Here is a 22,554-nt window from a genome sequence, read left to right on the forward strand (position 1 = left end):
TAGTCCCACTATGAATGTCGCTCTGCTAATTGGATTATGAGCCAGTGGAAAATATAGGTTGCTGTTGAACGTGTCAGATTTCCTTTTTCCTGTGGGGCGAAATGAGTTTTCATAACATCAATCAGCCACACAAATGAATTGTTATCCCCTCAAAACATGAACCCATGATTCAAAGCTGCCTTAGAAATCAATGCCAAGAATTATTAAAAGCTCACTAACACCGGAATCCTTAAAGTATGATGGCAAGTGTGAAATCCAATAAAAATCCTTTCAGTGTGTGGCGCTGTGAAATATGTTGGAAACAAAGTACTAATTTCCTACAACATCTTGTGTGGAAATCTAAAAGCAGCATTTACTTTCAAAGTGTCTAAATCTCTTTGTTTTCTAGCATTTCATGATTTGTCAGTGTATAATAAAACCTAAACCTGATCAACCGCATAGGCTGAACCGAGCGCGCTCTGAAATTGGATGGTCTGGCCTATATGGGGACTTCCTGCTTGCGTCATCAGTTGAATTTAATTAATTTTATTTTGTATACCCCAAAAATGGAAATTACAAATTTGCCTCAGAAGGCTTTAGAGTCGGTAAACATGCATTTTGTGTCCTGAAACCCTCACAAAACTCTCCAAAAAATGAAAATCCTTCTATGGGGAAAAAAAAGGAAAGAAACCTTAGGGAGTATGTCAAAGGAGGGATTCCTCTCCCGCGATGGACAGACTACAATGGATGTCATGTGTACAGAAAGAAAAATGTAAAAGATGTACAATCAGTAGTCAGCTTTACCTCCACTACTCCCGATGCCTAGTAACCTGCTGTGCTTGACAGTAAAAACCTTAAAAAGTGTGTGTATATATAGGGACAGTGGCGGCTGGTGGACTTGTTTTTGGTCAGTTTCAGTTAACATTCCAGTATAATTCAATGCAAAGAAAGGGTATCAAAAATGAATTTGAATATTCTTGAATATGATATATTTGGTTAAAAATTCCGCTTTACATGTCTTCAAGCCTTTTTTTTTCCAATGCTCCGCCCGCACATAGTTTATTATTTCCGGCAAAACCTCAACATCACACTGGCGAAACTCATGTTTAATCAGGTTTGGTCTTTTATTACATGAAAATAGACAAAATAATAGGCCGAAAATGCAGATTTTAAACAATTAATTGCAGCGCCCCCTAGATTTAAAAATAAGATTCAAGTCGAGACATCAGACATGGGGAGGAAAAGCTGGCCTAGTGTGGTACTTTTCAAATTTCTAAGGGGCGCTATAGAGACATTTCTTCATACCCCAATGCGAGACCCCAAAATTATCTCATTTTTAACAGTCCTGATAGGATGCAAAATTTAACAACTTTTTGAATACCGTACAGACCTCAAAAAGGCAATTGATTTGTGAGAAAAATAATAGCGAGGACCCTAATTAAAGGTGCAAGTAGTGGAGAACAGGCCTTCACCTCTCGTTGCAAAACAAAACCTCGTCGGTCGGCAGTCATCATGAAGCGGAATTATGCTTCAGGAAGCCAGAAAAGGAAGAGAAAGGAGGATAATAAAAATCAAGATAGTGGTAAATGATAAATTACACTGGATAAAATAACTTGTCTTGGTGTAATTTTGCAGCAGGTAGGCTAGCAAAAATATGTTGTGAATGCAAGTGAGTGTGTGCAACTGTAAGACAGGAAGGACTGTATGGGATTGACTCTGGGTTGGACCACCGTGAGCTGGAAGGTTGGGACAGATTGCTGCACAGCGCTGCAACTACGACCGCAACGGGTGACGTGTGAGGAATCGATGACAACGCGGACAAGTCGGGAGCCGGAGGACCAGGAAGTGCCGGTGTTACGTGCCGACTGGTTTTTGAACCTACTGGTTTGGCTACGCGTGCGTGTTTGTTTTGCCCCGACAGCGGCAGATGTTCTCTGCCTGGGTCACCTGATTCGTCACACATTCGCAAACATATTGCTGAAAATATTCAAAATGCATCCCATATCCAATGCAGCGATTATGATTGTATAAGTGAGCACTACATCACTGCCACGTATATAGAAATAAATAAAATAACATACATTTATTAAAAGATCGCCACAACCTGGATTCGAACCCATGCAGTCGAACAAAACGGCAACACTACGCTGTCGGCCAACCGAGCTTTCAAGTGCCACTGCTGATTTCAATACTTATCATGAAATTGCACATCGTCAGTGGCAAGAAAACGTCTCTCGGTTACGTATGTAACCTTCGTTCTCTGAAGGGAACGAGACGCTGCGTAAAGACGCTGTGGGAACACCCCTGCGTGACCGTGTCACGAAGCACGTGTAAAATCTAACCAATGGCGAGCTGGTACGTCATAGGCGGGGACGCCGGACCAGGGCGCTATAAAGGGACCTGAAGGGCAGGACCATTCATCTCTGAAAGGCCGAATCGAGTGCCACGGGCAGGCCGGGAGTATGGCAGAACGTTTACGCAGCGTCTCGTTCTCCTTAGGGAACGAAAGTTACATACGTAACCGAGAGACGTTCCCTCTCAGGGAACTCGAGCTGCGTAAAGACGCTGTGGCAACCCTATACCCACTCACCATATGAGCAAGTGACCATGGTGTGAAGTCTTAAAAAACGCACACTCAGACGAGCACCTGTGGGACTCTAGTGCTGGCCGTTGGCCCTACCCTCAGGGTGCCACGAAGGAAGCGGGATGCCAGCGGGTGTCTCCCCAGGGAACGCCCGTCTAGTGGGGTAAGGGCTGCCGATGGTGGACGGGAATAACCTGTGGCAAACGCTCCTGCAGGAACTCCAGTACTGAACCGACTGGGCAGTTAACTTGGTCCAGCTGTCGTTGCCCATACCAAGTGGCAGAGCAGCTTCCATCTACCGGCGTACGCCTTCCTCGTGGCGGGGGCTCTGGAGTGGCGGATGGTCTCCACGACTTCGGTCGAGAGACCGGCTCCTAGGAGGCGGGTCCCTTCGAGGGGCACGCCGACAGTTTCCATAGCTCGGGGCGAGGGTAAACAATGGACCCCGACGTACAGACATGACATCGGCCATGCCTGCACATGCCCTGCATCTCCCTCACGCATCCTGCGCCGGGACAGGATGTGCGAGGGAGAAACACAGAGGACAGTGAGTGGTCTCTCTGAAGACAAACAGGTCTACCTCGGTAAGACCGCCTTTCCACAGGAGCTCCACCACCTCGGGGTGGAGTCCAGTCCCCGGGCCTCGGCCCCTGTCTCGACAGGGCGTCTGCCCCCCAATGGCCAGAGCCCGCAGGCAACGCCGAGTGACCTTGATCAGACGGCGCTGGTTTCCCCTCGGGGAGAACCCCTTGGCCCTGGGCCACCACTGCAACGGTCTCAAGTGTAACGGGCTGCAAAGGATCGCGTAGGATGCTGCTGCCAGGAGACCTAACAGTCTCTGAAACTGTTTCACAGTGAGTGGCTGGCCTAGCTTGTCCTGCTTGACTGCGGAGAGGATCGAAACTACTCGAGCGGGAGACGGATGTGCCCGCATCGTGGTCGAATCCCAAACAACGGCCAGGAAGGTGGTCCTATGCACCGGGGACAGCACGCTTTTCCTGGCATTGAGTCTCAGCCCCCAGGCGGTTGATGTGGGCAAGCACAACACCTCTATGTTGCGCTAGAATCAACCGTCATCTATGTAGTTCAAAATGCGGATGCCCTGGATGCCAATATTGGTAAGCTTTCTCCCCAAAAGCGAACCTGTACTTCTCGCTCCGATGTCCGCGCCTGCTGAGGGTCTACCAGAGGGGGTAGTACCCCGCAAAATCGAGGGGGCCGCCACCTGAACTGGGTGGCGTAGCCTCCGTTGATAGTGCGCAGGACCCATTGAGATACATTGGGGCGGGCTCGCCACTCTCCCAATAAGTCTCTCAGGGGCACCGGCCCCTCGGGGACTCTGGACGTCTCGGTCTAAAGACACAGCGCCCTGCAACAGCGTACTGGCAGGGAAGCGCTAGTGTAGTAACGCCGGAACCCTCCTCGGAGGGGGCAAACGGCCCTAGGGCTCGCTGGACCCCGAAGCGGCGGCGGGGACAACGGACCGACTCCCGGAGAGTACCTGGGAGAAGGGAGCACTGAAAAAAAATGCAGTGACACCCTAGCCCCTCCGGTGGGGATACCCCTTAAGGCGTCAGGGCCTGCTGGACAAAGCCTTCTTCGCGGCGGCCGTACTCAGACCAGTGCGGCCGCGAGAGGGCCCCGCCTGAGCGTGTCGCGCTACGGCCCAGCCTCAACGAGGGGGTGCACGCAGGGCGACGCTCTCCTGCTGCGCAAGGTGATTCCGCCTGCACTGCCGCCAAGCCAGCGCCGCATCCGCGTCCGGCATGCTAGCATAGCCATGTCGCACACGGGCTGTAAATGCGAGCGGAGACCGGCTTCCCTCACCGACACCTCAGCTTGGACGTCCGGGAAGGCAGAAACTATTCATGCAGCTTACCGGAAGTAGCAGGCTGTTGTTTACCCGCCGGCCAGCTGATATGGGACTTGTCAGCGGCTCGGTGAGGACCTCCAGCAGATCTTCTTTTCTTTTCTTTAGGCGGCAGTGGGGGAATGAGTCGCCTCGGCGTCAGCCTCCGCTGCCTCTACGCTCAACACCTCCAGCTCCTCGGAGCCGGGAGAATGTGGGAGCGGCGTCTCGTCCGGGGTGGAGGAAGCCGCAGAGCGTGCCTCCGACGCCGGAAACGAGCGCCTGGATCCCGCAGTTAAGGGCTGGGAAAAGGCCCCAGCCGTCCCTGAATCCTCCGCGAGATCCATTTGTGATCCCCACCTGAAGACATCCAGCGCTCTGCCTCGGCACGAGCTGGACCGGAGGCGCGGGGAGCACGCCTCATCGAGCCGCTCCTCAGTGAAGAGAGCTCGACGGGAAGACGGGATTGCCACACACAATCTGCACAGCTAGCCCCCTCAAGGCAGACAACACAGGCGTGTCGTCTGAGTCACTGCCCGTAATAAAACGGGTGCAAGGGGGGACACATTGGACTCAGCCATTACTAGGTGGAAAAACTTCACACGCACTAGATGAAGGCACAGAGATGAATGGTCCTGCCCTTCGGGTCCCTTTATAGCGCCCTGGTCCGGCGTCCCCGCCTATGACGTACCAGCTCGCCAATGGTTAGATTTTACACGTGCTTCATGAAGCGGTCACGCAGGGGCGTTGCCACAGCATCTTTACGCAGCTCGAGTTCCCTGAGAGGGAACCTTTTGGTCAGGGTGAGCCAAGACAACTAGTTTGGTGGGTGTATCATGGAACACTTCCAAACATGTGTATTGATACTTTTTTCGCGAGGCTGCAGCCTGGAACCACCCAAACATTTCGACAAAAGAGGATTTTATGTTTAGACTGTCATACAGTGACGTGCATCACAGACATTCAAGAAAAATATAATGTAGCGTGTCTGAAGTTCCAAAATGTATATGGTTCTGTTACTGGTAGTGTTGCTTGGGCCAGGGTTTTTGGGCGAGAATGTTGCGGGTCGGGTGTGCTGGAAGACCTGTGTTTGGTTGGTGTGAAGCAGAATAAACCCAATTCATCATAAACCTGACTCCTTATTGGCACGGAACCCTGCAATATATTAATGAAAGATCGCCACAACCTGGATTCGAACCATGTCTAGCAAAATAAAATATCCAAGACGGATGTTTTACGCCATCGGCTACTGGAGCTTAGAAAGTTCAGGGCTGTTTTTTGTACTTATCACATAATTGTACATCGTCAGTGGCAAGAAAACCTTTTGGTTCAGGGTGAACCAAGAGAACTGGTTTGGTGGGCGTATCGGGGAACACTTCCAAACATGTGTATCGATACTTTTTTCGCGAGGCTGCAGCCTGGAACCACCCAAACATTTGGACAAAAGAGGATTTTATGTTCAGACTGTCATACAGTGACGTGCATCACAGACATTTAAGAAAGTAATTTAGAAAACTATGTTTAATGAAAGATCGCTACAATCTGGATTCGAACCCTGTCGAGCAAAATGAAAACACATTTGAAGTCGCCTGTGCTAAGCGGTTGGCCAGTCGATTATGAATGTACATCCCGATATTTGTTTATTTAATTACAAAATTGTACACCGTGAGTGGTTAGGAAACCTTTTGGTTCAGGGTGAGCCAAGACAACTGGTGTTCGGCGTATCGTGTATACACGTATTACAGTCACATTTTTAATAAAGTGCTTTACAGACGTGAAATCCCAAATCACACCGGAGATTAGGCAATTAGGTTAATTAGCAACATCTGTATAAAAGCAGAATGAAAAAGTTTGTGGAACCTCTGCTCAGTAGAAATATATTTCGAAAAGCTATAGAAAGAAAAAAAAATACCGATGGACCCTCAAAGTAAATGAGTTGCTTGAGTTCAAGATTAACAAAATCTATCCAACTGATTTCAATCAGAATGAACGATACGTTCTTAAAAGACGAGCTGAGAGTAAGGTAAGGTAACTCACACGACTATATGGTATGTTCTCCTAACGGATTTTAAATTTATTTGAAATGTTTATGCAATATAAATCCCAAGATGGGGAACTTTATTACCAGTGCCGCAGAAAAAAAGATGATCAGCGTCATCATCTTGCCAAGGTTGTAGTTACTCCACAAGAAGCGAACAACATCTTTGTGGAGTTTCATGCCAGTGATATTGGCGCTCATTGTGGTATTGAGAAAACCTTGGATGCAATCCTTCAAATGTGGTACTGGCCTGGCATGAAGGCTGACATCCAAAAATGGGTAAGTATTTGTATTTCTGGGGAGCTTATGGTAATATTTACGCATTCAATATAACTGTGCGGGATTGTTTCACTTTGTTAGGTTGCTCAATGTGATACATGCCAGAAAAAGAGGAGGAAATTCATTACAAACCCATCGAGGTCAATAAACATTAAATGGAACATGTAGTACAGTATTGTTGGTGTTGAGCTTTGGTTTGCATTCTAAGGTGACTGAGCCCTTTGAACTTGTGGGAATGGACCTTGTTGGAAAGCTGAAATGCACCAACAATGGTTATATGTACATATGTGTGATGGTGGACTACTTCACAAAAAGGCTAGAAGTCTACCCACTAAGAACGAAGGGAGCAGAAGAAGTCACACAGTGCATTATGGATTTCTTTTATAAGTATGGCGCCCCAAAACGCATCCTGACCGGCCGTGGAAAAGAGTTTGTCAACAAAGTAAGTTGAATTCTGAGGCATTTGTGTATTTGATTTTTTTGTCTTATCAACAATGGAAATAGCACCATGGTAATGATATTTCTTTCCCTCTTTATGCATATTGTAGATCAACTCAGGATTGTGTGAAAATCTTGGAATCCCTACCACCCTCAAACCAATGGCTTGGTCGAAAAGCTAAATGGCACAATTCAAGGGTAAAATGGACTTTTCTACAAAATATATTCAAATAAAAACGCTTGTGATATACCATACATAGTGAATGACTAATTTCCTTTTTGTTATTTCAGATCTTTGAAGAAAATGGTGCAGGACCACTCGAGTGACTGGGACAAATACATAAAGCCAACTGTATTTGGCTTACAAACAAAAAAGCAGTTGACAACGAAATACTCCCCTTACTACTTAATGTATGGAAGGGAGGCCCGTTACCCGTCTGAAATACCAGATAAGTGGCAGGTATGATTGCCTTTTACAGCAGTACAAGCTGGTTATATATGTATATATCTTTTGCTGTAATGTGTCTTATTTTTCTTCACCTTTTGATACAGATATCTGAGGAAGGGATCAATGTACTATGACAAATGAGGACGTCTGCCCCCACACTAACGACCTGAAAGATGTCTATAATAAAGTGGAGGCAAACATTGCAGAGATGCAGGAAAAAGTGCCAAAGAGGAAACTTGTAAAGGGGGAGGATGACAGCTTTGTAGTGGGGGAAAGTTTTGCGAAAAAATATCCGGGAAGAACAGAGTAAAGGGGGGAAGCTGGAAACGGACTTACTGGGTCCATACACAGTGACAAATATAGATGGGAAGAGTGCTGACCTGATGACCTTACAAGGGTAACATGTTGGCAAAATCAACATTGACCATCTGAAGAGGTGTGCGGATACCAGCAAAATGGATTGCTGCCACATACACTTCTCCTCCATCACTGCAGCCCAGCCCCTTAAGGTGTTTGAGGGTTCCCCAATCCTCGTCTGTACCCCCAAAATCAGACTCCTTGAGCTCCAGTCCCCCGTCATGGCATGCACCTGCCTCCCCAGAGGAATAGGAGTATAAACGTCAATACACTTTCAATACAAGGACAGTTTACTGATGTTTTGGGACTTGATAGGTCATCAAAGTCCAAATGAGGCCTCTGTAAACGACTCTTTTTTTCTAATCTCAGTCATCGCTGACATATGGGCGGGAAAACGTAAAGGTGTACTGTGGAGCAAAGTGGGGCCTTACAAGATTTTTGCCACGGACCTTCAAAATTTGGCCCCAGGGAGGCAGCTGGAGAGTGAGGTACAGACACTAAATACATCATGTCTTTCATTTGTGATAGCATAAAAAGTAACAATCCACAATTGTCATTTAAGGTTTTGAATGCATTCCTGCATATAATTGTAAAGCAACAAGAAGGAACAGAAAGACAATTGTGTCTCATTGGCAAGGATCATTTAGAGGATTGGGAAAGGTAACACTTTTTGAAGTCAATTTAAACAATATTATGGATTCAAGCCACAGTTTCATTCATTGTACATGTTTTCAGCTTGACCCCATGGCCTTCGACATCCTCATAGGACCGGTTTGTGACAAACAGCACTGGACACTTGTGGTGAGAATTCATATATTGACATTTTATAGTGTTCAGAGTGTTGTGTGGTAAACTAGCTGACTGAATGTGATAATTAATACTCTTTACCTTCATTGAAATGTATTGTGAAGGTTATTTATCCAAAGGAGAAGCGGGTGCTTTACCTTGATCCTTTAGGTGAAACTCCGGATCACCTAAATAAATGCAAGGATGTGACAAGGTAAGCTACAAATTGGCAGTTAAAATGGCAAGAAAAATATTTTCTTTTTTACAAAACAAAACTAAATGTTTTATACTTAACAGAGCTTTCATGAGACATAGAAATGTGCATATTTCTCGGTGGACTTGTTGTACACTAAGCCATCCAAAACAACAGGACTCAACCTCCTGTGGGGCCCTTGTCTGCAAGGTAAGAGTGCAACTGACCATTGTTGAATTCTGCATGTTACTTACTATATATGAGTAACATCTCGATCTTCTGTAGTTTGCAGAGCTAATTCTTAGTGGTGGTCTGATAGATTTCTCTACTGACGAGGCTTCCATTACACAGTTGAGGAGAGAAATAGCATGTAGACTGGTCTCTGACTCAAGTTGGTCTCTTTCTGTTTCTATCATATGAATTGGAATGTTATTGAGGAAGTAATCATACTTGTGTAATGTGCTAGAAAACCTGACAGATATATACAGGGCATGTGGGAATGCACAGCAAAGTCCAGGGTCAAAGAGAGATGGGCATGATAACTGGGTAAGATTTAACTTGCCGTTCTGTAATCTTACAAATGTAATATACTTATCTACTGCAATGCTTCTTAGATCCAGTGCACAACATGTTGGCTGTGGTTCCACTGGCTCTGCATTGGAACACCCCCATTGCAGCAGGACTTCTGCTGTCCTGCATGTTATCTCTAATGTAGGATAAGTATGGCTGAAGCTCTCCAACTCTATGCTAGCCTTGTCTTTGCACTGCTCCTGATCTGTGTAGTGGGGGGAATAAACTACACCAATCTAAATACAGAGAACTCTAACATAACATTATGACAATACATAACAAACTGGAAGATAAGACATGTTGTAAAATCAATAACCATAGACAATCACACCTGCCACTGTCTGCTGGGCCCCCTATTGAATGCCAGCCATCCTACTTCACCAGAGTCTTTGTGCTTTGTCTTTTCACAGGTCACCGCAGATCATGGTTAGATCTGAACCCTGGTCTTGCCTCCTTCTGTGGTTTTGTCATATACATTTTGTAGCTCTTATGCTGATCATTCTGTACACAAGACATCTATTGCACTTGTGTCCATCTTGGGAGACGGATCCCTCCTCGTTTTCTCTCCCACAGGTTTCTTCTTCTTTTCTCCCTGTTAAAAGGGTTTTGGGAGTTTTTTCTGTTTCGATGTCAGGGTTCTGGGACAGAGGATGTCTTAAATGTACAGATTGTAAAGCCCTCTAATGCAAACAATTGATTTTGGGCTGGTCAAAATAAAATTGTTTTTCCTGACTTTCTGATATTTAGGCATGGTAAAACTTGTTTATTTGTTTGCAAATTGTGAGTCATCAAGCAATTATAAGACAATAAGGCCTTTATTCCACCAGAAACTCTAATCAAGCAGTGTTTACACTGGCTGTAAATCATTACGTTCATTTTTTGGCTAGAACATTACGGATATTCTATATTTCCTGTGGCTTGGTCTATTGAGTATTTTCATAGTATAATGGTCGCCAAAGTGAAGTTAATTTTGTCCAAATGTTTCGGTGGTGGCAGGCTGCAACCTCGTTAAAATGTTTGGCAGTGTTCCATGATACGCCCACCAAACCAGTTGTCTTGGTTCACCCTGAACCGAAAGGTTTTCTTGCCACTGACGATGTACATTTATGTGACAAAAAACTGCCCTGAACCTTCTGAGCTCCAGTAGCCGATGGCGTAAGGCATCCGCCTTGGATATGTTGTTATTTTGCTCGACATGGTTCGAATCCAGGTTGTGGCGATCTTTCATTAATATATATTTTTCTTGAATTACTTTCTTAAATGTCTGTGATGCACGTCACTGTATGACAGTCTGAACATAAAATCCTCTTTTGTCCAAATGTTTGGGTGGTTCCAGGCTGCAGCCTCGCGAAAAAAGTATCGATACACATGTTTGGAAGTGTTCCATGATACGCCCACCAAACCAGTTGTCTTGGCTCACCCTGAACCAAAAGGTTTTCTTGCCACTGACGATGTGCAATTTCATGATAAGTATTGAAATCAGCAGCGCCACCGTCATATAAAGTGTTGCTGTTTTGCTCGACTGCATGGGTTCGAATCCAGGTTGTGGCGATATTTTAATAAATGTATGTTCTTTTATTTATTTCTTTATACGTGGCAGTGATGTAGTGCTCACTTATACAATCATAATCGCTGCATTGGATGTGTGATGCATTTTAAAAATTTTCAGCAATATGTTTGCGAATGTGTGACGAATCAGGTGACCGAAGCAGACAACATCTGCCGCTGTCGGGGGATAACAAACACTCACGCGAGGCCAAACCAGTAGGTTCAAAAACCAGGATCCTACGAGCTTGCTTACCGGCCGGCAGAAGTTCGGCGGATCGGGGCCAGACCACCACGGAGATAACAGGATACGAGACTTGTGTAACCGGTACGGATTATCTCGGTCGGCGGGAGCAGGGCGCCGACCGACTGACATTATTCTTCTTCACCGGAGACATTGACAGGTAGGGGGGACACGTGACGGGGCGGTCCCTCCCTCCAACGCATACCTCTTCTCACTGCGGGGACTGTGTGCTGTGCTGAGTTGTGTGTGTGTGTGGTCTGTGGTTTTTCACGTTGTCGGGGTATAATCAGATTTGCTTGCTGTGCCATGTTTACCATTTAACCGTGTGTGGAGGGTTTACTGTGGAATATAGTGCTAGAACCTTGATTTTTGCTCACCTGTCTAGGGGGGGGTATTGTAGTCTTGCTACTGCCATGGTCACGCTCGGGGGGTACGGGCCAATCAGTAGTGTCTTCCCTCCTAGTGTCAATGCTCCCCTATCTTTTTATATAAATAGTGTGCAATAATAAACACATCTTTCGAAACCCTTCAGTCTGGTGATTGTGCTCCCCAGAGATCTAGAGTGAAAAGGGCAATTAAAAGCTCTATGCGACATATGTTAGTCCGTTAGACAGAGACTTAGTTTTAACTTGCCGCAGTGCTGTATCCCGTGTTGTCGGAGTTTAAAAAAACAAGTGACATTCAACTGTCATTCTAGCGGGAGCGGGCTGCGGGACACATTTTTTTCTGCGCAAATCAACAAAGCTGCCAAATGATGGCACTCGCATGTGCTGTACCTGACTGCCTGACTGTGACTGCCTGACCCTCAACGTGCACCTGTATTGAAAACAATTTAACCCTCACCGTAAACACTTCTAAAACACATTGCTGCCAGCGCTGTTTATCATAACAATACTTCTGTACTGTTGCTAGCCCGGGACTGTGTCAGATCATACTTCTAAATTGACTAATCTAAGCTAAAACCCTCTTTGACCGCCAAGGGTGCATCACTAAAGTAGGATATGATCGTAAATAAATTAACAGGTTCCGCCGTTGTTAAGATCTGGACGAGTGGAGCGCTTGGACCCAGAAGACGCTAAATGTCACGTGTGACGTATCCTGACGTACTACCAAGAAATAAAAACTACTTTCACCCCTGAACCTGAGTCAGTGGCTTTGTAAACAGAATACTATACCACTACTGTGATATGCAACTATAAACATGTGACATGACAATAACATAAATGCATTTTTAGGATGTGACAATTGTACTAAAGTACAGTAACACCAGTAAAGGTACGCCTTCGCTTTGGTGCTCTTTCCCAGCCAGACTGAGGGAGAATGTCTGGAGAAACTCTTTACATCCGGGTAAACGCTCAGTCTGCACCACAGTGGCCAAAGATATATTACATCCGTAGTGTTTTAGCAATACCATAGAGAATGAATGGGATTTGGTTTAGGGATTTTTAGCTAAAGAATTCACGGGTGCCGCATCGCGGAACTGGGCTGTATATACACAAATGCTTTCAAAAAGTCAAAAAATATATATAGGATCACTTCCATTGAGTCAAGGCAAAGAAGAGGAACTAATCACATAACTTTTGCTCCACAGAACTCCACATCAACATGAAGTACAGACCTTTCTGAGTAGAGGTCTGGAAGGTTCCTCTACGACTAGTCGTAGCGAAGACCCTAATAATTCATTGAAATACAATAGGTTCCTCTACGACTAGTCGTAGCAAGGACCCTAATGAAAGCACACGATGAACAGACTTTCGCCTTCCTTTGCATGACAGGAAAAATGTTTATTGAAAGCTTGTCCGTCTGTCCGTCCGGCTGACCTCCCTCTAATATGCAATGGAAGGCGATGGCTTCTTCATGGCTGCTTGCAGCTTTAATTAAATAATAATGTAACGTGCTGCGTTCTTTCATTTCAATATGTTTGCTCACCAAATGTATGGTTAACAAACTCAAAACATTTGGCCAGGTCGAGGGTTGAAATGTTGTCACAGGGATGCTAAACATGCCTGCATGTGACAATAAGCCTTATGTCTCCTCTGTCTCAGCCTGCTCCTCGCTAAATCAGAGGGGTTAATGCTGGAGCACCGCTTTACTGTTATTGCTTCCTCCCAGAACCTTTAATCAAGGACTCCGTAGGACAGACATGAAACACTGTCACAATGTCACTTAGAATGCTCGGCATCATCAAAATAATAATTGATCCTGGGAAACAACCTTGACTTGAATATACCTTGAATATATACATACATATATTTCCTTAAATAATAATCATTGAAAAGAACCATCAAACATTTGGCATGTAACCGCTATGGCTGCTTTCAGTGAAAACACAGCGGTATCATCATTTGTTCCCCCTTGATATACATGACCGCTTACACGACGTTTGTTCATTTTAGTGTTGCTTTTGTGTGTGTACGTGACCAGTCAGCACATCTGTCTTCATCTCAGGCTAAAGGAAGATGTGCCCTCACTACATGGAGACCAGAATCGTCCTGCCAGCAGTCACCACAGAAACATCAAAAGACAGCTATATGGCATATTTTATGACATTGTCGGATACCTTTTTAGGGAAGGTATATATATTTCTGTTTTGGAATAGAAATAACTGTCCCTTGTGTTATCATTGTCACCAACCCCTTGCGGATAGATGTACGAGGCCTGTGCCATTACCGCTATTATGAGGTACTTTAAAGACCTCCGTTGAAATCTTTAATGTTCTGTTGGCCATGGGATGAATAGATTCCAAAGGAGGGGTTGGGGGTAAAATGAAACATCCTTTCATCATAATCACTCTGAAAAACTAAAAAATGCTGAAGATCCATAACGATGGCAGCTGCACCTGCAAATTCAGAACCATAAGTTAAAGTCAGGTGTCTCAAAAATGTAGTGAGATACATGCTTTCAGATACTGAGCATAATCTTATAAATAACACAGAGGCTAAAAGCCAAAGAACAAAACTTCCAAAATAGCTCTATCTGCAATAGTACAATTTTTGCGTATACCACAGGAATTTCTGTAGTTTTTCAGAGACATATTATTGAGTGGATAACCTGTTAGCAACCTAATGGGTAATATATACAGGCTGATCTTAAGGGGATCTTTCAGAGACAGCAGGCAGGGAGTTTATAAATCCCCAAAAGCTCATGTCAGAGAAATGGTCTGACTCTATAGTTGTACAGTAAATCAAGAGAGAAAATTGAGTGAAAAAGGAAGCACAGAATGCATGCTCTAATATTTATGAACCATTCTTTAGTTGCGTGAGAGCTGGTAGGCAGACATAAAGGCCGCATCTGTTCCTGGAGCTGCAAGGTATTTTAATGTTGAAAAATGCATGAGCGTTTTTATTGATAAATACACAGACCAGCCTTTGATGGATGGCGTCTGGTACCTCAACACAAACATAAGGGTGTTATTTCCTAGGTGAAAAGTGAGGCTACTGCTTATGTGTTTGCTATCTTGATTGATGTGAGTGAGTGCGTGGGCTCATCTTTAAGAACATGGACGTGATTAGAAAATGTTATTTGAAAGAAGAAATTCCTCAGAACATCGTTTGTGGAAAAATTTAGACAAAAATGCAGCCATGTAGACTTAGTCACAGAAAAACTCACCTGTCTTAATTAAACAGTTGACTTACCAATAATGTTCAATCGCACACAATTATGGTATTCTACAGTTGAAACAGCTTTTGATTTCTTCAAAATGAAACGCCAATACAAGGTGATGTAAAAAAATAAAGACTTGTAAATTCAAATATTGATGTGAGAAAATGATTGTTTCAATATTGGTGAGACAAGATTTGTGATTTGTGATTAATTCATCTTGTGAATCATAACATGATATAAGCCAACTCTAACCAGGGTGTCACGATGCGGTGGGGAGCAAGATCCAAAAGCAACCACAGAGCACAGGTTTTGGATGAACAACAGGTTTATTGAATATGCTCTCAGTTTAATATAAAGAACCTAGCTGGCCGATATTGTGGTGTTCGGGAGGTCCATCAACTGGCCAGCAGGCAATCTCGAGTTGTAACGGTATCACAGAGGGATTTGGGGTGCCAACACGATTTGATTCAGGTTATTTGGTCAACTGTAAACAGGGCTCAAGGACAGAATATCAGAACCCAATCACTTGAACCCTCCCAGGTACATTTCTCACCAACTCTGAGGAGGCCACCAACAATTAATCACCACCACATAGTTGAACTTAAGGCAGTTGAATTAACACATTTAATTTGAACACAAAAATAATACACATCGGCGCTATCAGAGTCCTTTCATCCCAACCTTCAGTTCATACAAAAAGGAAAAAAAGTATAATTCAGCCAAAAAAAGAGTCCCCAAAACGGTCAAAAAACTATCCTTCACAGCTTTCAAAATAGTCAGACAAGTCAGGGCGAGTCCAGTCCAGTCCTTACAGCGGCGCTCCGTATGTTTGCCGTTCGTAAGCTTTCGCCGGTGCGGATGCGCTCCAAGATCTTCTGCCTGGTGGCTTCCCAGCGCTCCACACCCGACAAGCAGACTTTAACGAGGACAAAAAAACGATGACAGACGCAAACCTTCTCTTACGACCGTACGATCTGTGACTGATTTTTTGCGCGCTTCTCCACTTCCGCTTTTGTCGGCGCATTCATGCCATTGAAGTAACCGGATTCGTTCCCGGTGAGCGCGTATTTTTGGTGATGTGGGAAGGGGTGTGTGTATTTTTATTTGGGCTTTTAGTAGGGATAGCAGATCGCTACATTCCTCCCCCCCTTGCAATTTCAACTCTACATCCAGCTTCTTGCAGTTAATCCTTGAAACCCAGAAAATCCTCGTCGTCACTGGCCTCTTGAAAAATTTCCCAATTTTTGATTATGTTTCTCCGGTTTGGATGATATGGGGAGGGGAAGACATTGTTTGATTCGGTGAAATTGATCGCAATTCCAATCCTTTGAATTCTTACTCATCACTCTTCTCTGCAAACAATTCCCCCAAGCGTCGATGTTGTTGTTTCTCTACTTCTTCTGCCGTGGGATAGCAGGATTTCAGTCTTGAGATCTGGACTGTCTTGCGGTTCTCTCCTGTGTCCTCCAGCACAATTTCATAGTTCACTGGCCCCTTTTACTCAACAATCCGGTAAGGTCCTTGCCATTTGAGGGGCAAGTTTACATGAACGAGCTCTCCGCCTTTGTAAAAAGGAAGAGCCCGTAGCCAAACTCTGGCTTTTTCCTCCAACTACCATTTGTTCTTATTTGTTCTATAAAATTTCTCTTCCGACAGCTTTGTGCCTTCTGCAAGTTGGTTTTCACAAATTCCATTTCCCTCAGTTCTGCAGTTTTTTTGATAAGGCAGTGAGTCTGGGGGAGCACAACGGGGTAAAAGCATAGCATCCAAAGGTCCTCTGAAAGGTCTGGTCAAGTGGAGTCACTCCAGTGTATTGCAGAATTTAAGGAAAAACATAATTCAGGCAGATGTTCATCCCACGTTTTGTGAGTATTTCCCACAAATGAGGCCATCTGGTTTATCCTTTCCGTTAAATTTGTTTGTGGTTGTTGTGGTTAGTTTATGCTTCAGGTTCCATTCTTTGCAGGTGTCCGCAAAGAGGCTGGTGACAAACTGTGGGCCTTGGTCCGAGAGGATGTAGTCAGGAACCCCCCAATGGGTTGATATTTCTTGGCTGAGGGTTTTTGACACCACATCTGCTGGAGCTTTTCTCAACCCATAGAGAATAGTAGTCAACAAACACCAGTAAATACAGGTTCTGCTTGGAGCTTCTTGGGAATGGACCCATCAGATCAGCTCCGAGCATCTCCCACGGTCTTTGAACAATGGTCTGTTGTAACTTTCCTGCTCTTTTCCTGCATTCAGGTTGACACACTTGACAATTTCTAATGTAGTCCCTGACTTCCATACTCAGTCTCGGCCAGTACACCACTGATCTCATTCTTCGGTAGGTTTTGTACCTACCCAGGTGACCCGACAGATGATCGTCATGGAAGCTGTGTAGGAGTTGCTGACGACAAGGCTCAGGGATGTATTACTGGTAGATGGTTTTATGGGGCATTTTGACCACTCTGTACAGCATGTCTTCCAGGATAATGAACTTGGTATAGGTATTTACCGTAACTTCACCTTTCTCTTGGATGGACTGGCATAATTCCTGAATATCTCTGTCTTCCTGCTGGGCCTTCCATATGACCGGATTGGCTGTGCTTGAGAGCATAGTAGCGCAGATAGTCTGGGGATGGCCATAACTCTTCCCCGGCGCTCTGGACAGATACAGTATTGTATCTGCCTTTCCTGTACTCTACTGCAAATGTGAATTCTTGTAAACACAGAGCCCATCGGATCAGTCTGGTGTTGTGTTTTTGAGTCTTGAAAACCCAAATAAGGGAGTGAAGTGAAGAATCATTCCTCAAGTTAGTACTTCCATTTTTTTATAGCCCATACAACACCTAGGCAGTTCAGTAGTGGAATAATTTCTTTCTGCCTTGTTTAGACTTCTACTTGCGAAGGCTAACACTTCCTCTGTTCCCGTCCCGACTAGTTGTACCAGCACCGCTCCAAGCCAGACTTCACAGGCATCGGAATTTACAACAAAAGCTAGGCAGAAGTTTGGGTGACCAAGCACAGGGGTGGTCACCAGATGTTATTTCAGGTTTTGGAAGGCATTTTGACATTCAGGGGTCCACCTAAATTTGGCATCTTTCCTTTTAAGGGCGTTGAAAGTTGCTGGGGCATTTTAAAATCCAAAAAAGCATGACCTTGAATTGGTACAAGCCCATGCCAAAGACAAATGCCGTCTTTGGCTTGCTTTCCAAAACCATTTTGACTTGTCAGTATGCAGCATTGAGATCTAGTGTGGTAAAGATCTTGGCTCCACCCAGGGAGTCCAGAATTTCCTGTATTGTTGGCAAGGGATAGGCATCATCCAGTGTCAGCAAGTTCAATTTTCGAAAATCCACACAGAATACAGGGTCCCCACTTGTTTTCTTTGGAATAAGCACCACTGGTGCTCCCCAAAGAGATGACGTCTTCCGCTACCATTTGGTCGACTGAGTTATGCAGACATCTGCATTGACGTGAAGTTGTTCCAACAACCATTTGGGTCAAGGTTAATGTCCTGTATGGCTTGTCTGAATGTTACTAGTCTTAGGAATGTTAGTCTTAAGTGTCTTTAGAATAAAGGGTGGCCGGTGCCACCGCGGAAAAAAATGCACATTGTTGTGTGGATTCAGGTTCATTCACAGTTTCAATCCGAATTTTTTTCTCTGTATGTCGTATTGGCAATTCTCATTTGCATACCACTCTGAAAATGAAATCTAGCCCGAGCGCGCAGGGAAAAGCCAATGTCTCTGAATGAAGTACCGCAGTTGTTTGTTTCCATGTCTTTCCGTGCATAGTGTACTCTACTTGACTCTGCCCTAGGGGTTGTTTCGCCTCTCAATCAGCAGATTGATTGAGGAACCAGTGTGCAGCTTTACCCTTCCTTGGACCTAGTCTCAAGGGCACCATCAACTGTAGTGGTGCTGGAGGCAAGACAGAGTTTAGACGGCCTGGTGAATCAAGGGGTTTTGGAGATGGAGGGCGTATCAAAAGTAGCGGGGGATTTTAGACAATTATCCGGCCGTATATGCTGTCTACTCCCCGGTTGGATTCTTTGCTCATATCCATGTTCATTCTGCCGGTCTCTAATTGTTGACCTAGTCGAACAAATTCATTGACTGTATTCACTCCGCTGCTGCGGTGTTGGCTTGTCAGTTTGGGATTGCTATTCTTGAGAATGAGTTTAAGAATGCCTCCCTCTCTGATATCAGGCTTCCAACTCGTACACAGAGATCTGTACATGAATGCAAAGTCTCGAAAGCTCTCCTCTTTACCTTGTACCCGAGTCCGGACTGTCTTGGCTAATTCATCCTCATAATCCTCAGATAGGAAGGCAGCAATGAATTTGGTTTCAAAATTGGCCCAATTTGCTGTGACTGAACAGCAGCTCGAGGAAACGCACTTAGTGTGGAAGAAGTCCGACAACTGGGAGGTAATACTGTCCCTTCACGCTTCTCTCCTCTCCTCTTCTCTTCAACAGCACAAGTCACCAAGGACCTACGACCCCGACCGTCAAGAACCCTTTGTTTTTTTTCGACCCTAGCCTCTTTCCCCCATGTTTACTATTAAAAGGATCAATTTTGTTACCGGACAAATGTCTCTGTCTACCTGATTTATTCTAAGATCTTCTCCACGTCCCCCGGTATGCACAATTTCTCACGTACCGCTCATACTCATTTTTTAGGGTCCCTTAAAATATGGAATCGTCCTGTATTTGAGAATGAATCAAAGCAGGAGGTCGTTTGTCCAGAGTGGTGCATGTTCAAAACTTTTATTGCTGAAGCTGGGGCAGTGAGTTGTGGCCTCAAACCCCGTGGCGGACACCGGTGGTCAGGGAAGCCGTCCAACTGTAGAAGGAGGCCTTCCAGGTTATGATATGTGTTGGGGCTCCGGAGGCAGTTGCAGTGTACCGACAGACTCGAGGGGAAGTAGCCTCTGCCGTGATGGAGGCAAAGCAGCGAGTACTACGCCCTCTTTCGTAGAGGCGGAGTGTGGTCAGAGTTTTTGCACAGACAATCGTAAAGTAAGAAACAAAGGCTGAGTCAAATATGTCTTTCTCCGTTTATTTCCTTGCAGGGGAGGTCACAACAGCTACGTGCTCTGCAGACTGTTGAGAACCTCCTTGCCCCCCAACAGAGCGAGGCAGTTTTTTTATACCTAAGTTCAGTTATCAGGGGCGTCAACAGAAACCATGACCACCTTGTTGAGTATCTACCGCCAGGATACTGGGGACATCTAATCCATGTAAGACACGTCAGTTCTTTGAACATGGCCTCGCCCTCCCAACACTTGAAAACAAATCTGGTTATACACATATAAACCACTTTGTTGTTGTCTCTACAGCTAGGACGCTGGAGACATCTAATCCATGTGAGACAGGTCAGTTCTTATACCATGGCCTTTGCCATCTCAGCACTTGCACAATTGCTAAACACCTTGCTAAAAGCAATGGGTGTTGGGGGGCTGTCTCAGATGACACGTCGCTTCAACACGGTGTGGAAGTCTGGGACAGTGCCAAAAGAGCGGCAGACCTCTCTTCAAAAAGGGGGACCACAGAGTGTGCCAATTACAAGGGTATCACACTTCTCAGCCTCCCTGGTAAAGTCTACTCCAAGGTGCTGGAAAGGAGGGTTCGCACCTAGTCGAACCAAGGATTGAAGAGGAACAATGCGGTTTTCGTCCTGGTCGTGGAATGACGGACCAGCTCTTTACTCCTTCAAGAATCTTGGAGGGAGCCTGGGAGTATGCTCATCCAGTCTACATGTGTTTTGTGGACCTGGCAAAAGTGTGGAAGGTGCTGCGGGAGTCAGGTGGTCCTTACTTGGGGCCATCCAATCCCTGTACGCCCAAATCAAGAGCTGTGTTTGGGTTCTTGGCAATAAGTCGGAGGTGTTTCCTCCGTGATGGGTTTGCGCCTTATGACAAATTTTGTTTGTGGTTTTCATGGACAGGATATTGAGGCATAGTTGGCGGGAGGAGGGCCTACAGTTCGGGGGGGGCTGCGGATTTTATCGCTGCTTTTTGCAGATGATGTGGTCCTGATGGCATCTTCTGTCTGTTGCCTCCAACTCTCAGCTGAGTGTGAAGTGGTTGGGATGAGGATTAGCACAAGCGACAATGGGTTTCAGGAGCCAGTTGAGGTGGTTTGGGCATCTAGTAATGGCGTCCCTTGGGCGCCTCTCTAGGGAGGTGTTCCAGGCACGTCCAGCTGGGAAGAGGCCCCAGGAAAGACCCCGGACTAGATGGAGAGATTATATCTCTGCACTGGCCTGGGAAAGCTTTGGGATCCCCCAGTCAGAGCTGGTAGATGTGGCCCGGGCAAGTGAGGTTTGAGGTCCCCTGCTTGAGCTGTTGCCCCTGCGACCCGACACCGGATAAGCGGTTGAAGATAAATGGATGGATTACTGCCATGTGGTTTGATTGGCTGTGAGCCTGAGAAAAAAGAGTCAGAGGAGGGCGGGTCTCGATTTTAAAGAATGACCCCGATACCCTCCCCCCACGTCCAGCTCTGAAGCGAAAGCAGATGCAAAAGTACCGACGATAGTGGGAGGAATCACCGGGGGATGGCAGATTCGTGCCCCACCCATAACGTCCGTGCCGCCCCCCCTCTCCCTTAGTCGGCCATAGCGTCCCTTATTTTTCTGTACCAAAGGTGCCAAACGTTCCGGTGTTATGCTGCGCTCACACCAAAAGCAAAGCAAATTATTTGCATTATGTAGATTCCATGAACCGTATTATCAATGGGCGGCACGTAGAGAACAAATTGCCCAACACTGTCTTGCGTAAGCCAATCAGCGTTGAGATGTTCTGCTCGTCATCACCGCTGTCCTGCTGCCACAGCGTGAATACACTTTAGGAAACAGCTGCTCACTGGAGACACAAAGGCAGCTGAGACTGAAGGCCTGTAAGTTAGTTGTTGTCCAACAGAGAGACGCTGGCTTCGAGCCGACACAACAGGTCATCAAATCGGCTGCTTGTCACCCTGAAATGGCGCTGGACGCGGCCGTCATCCAGACACATTTCCTGGAGGAGTCGGTGAAATTCAAGCTGCGTGCAGAGATTATGCCCTGAACCCGAACTTGCTAATTTGCGGTCCTGATGTTTGTGTAATTCACACAGCAAATAAGAAGAAGAAATAGTGGTTATTTATTTCCATGGTGGATAGCGGAAACGATAAGCCGCAAAGATAAGCTACGCCCCATTTCAGGCGCGAATAAAGCAAAAAAAATTGGACGCGATTGAAGCGAAATAACTACAACTGTAAAGCGTTGTGAAAATTTGCTTTGCCTTTGGAGTGAACGCAGCATTAGGAGTCAGCCTTAAAATGGTGTTTATTGCATCACCTAATTCTCATGCGTCAGGCCCGCTCTATTTCATATGTTGGTATGTTCTCATCTCGATCGTATGTTTGTGGTTCCCCTAGGTTTACAAATTTGGGGGGGCGAAGACTAGTTTATTATTGTCTATCATGAAACCGGTCTGTGAGGAAAAAAAGGTGGCCTGGCTGGGCTGGGTCTCAGGAGGATATTTTACTAGTTTGGGCTCAGATTAGAGATGAGCGAGTACAGCATTATCTGTATCCGTATCTGTACTCAGATTGAGCGGGGCCTAACCCGGAAGTATGAAGGATTTAACCCGTAAGTTGTCTTGAAATGGGCT

General features: G+C 45.5%; 1 long non-coding RNA gene across 1 annotated transcript; it reads left to right on the plus strand.

The window, feature by feature from the left end:
- Window positions 1–8,705: 8,705 nt before the first annotated feature.
- LOC119197966 (uncharacterized) lies at window positions 8,706–9,496 on the plus strand. Its single transcript, XR_005114468.2, has 5 exons — window positions 8,706–8,773; window positions 8,884–8,972; window positions 9,056–9,161; window positions 9,237–9,342; window positions 9,418–9,496. It is a non-coding gene; the product is annotated as an uncharacterized LOC119197966 (long non-coding RNA).
- Window positions 9,497–22,554: the final 13,058 nt, after the last annotated feature.

The sequence above is a fragment of the Pungitius pungitius genome, chromosome 11 (genome assembly GCF_949316345.1).
Source record: "Pungitius pungitius chromosome 11, fPunPun2.1, whole genome shotgun sequence".
NCBI classification, from domain to species: domain Eukaryota; kingdom Metazoa; phylum Chordata; class Actinopteri; order Perciformes; family Gasterosteidae; genus Pungitius; species Pungitius pungitius.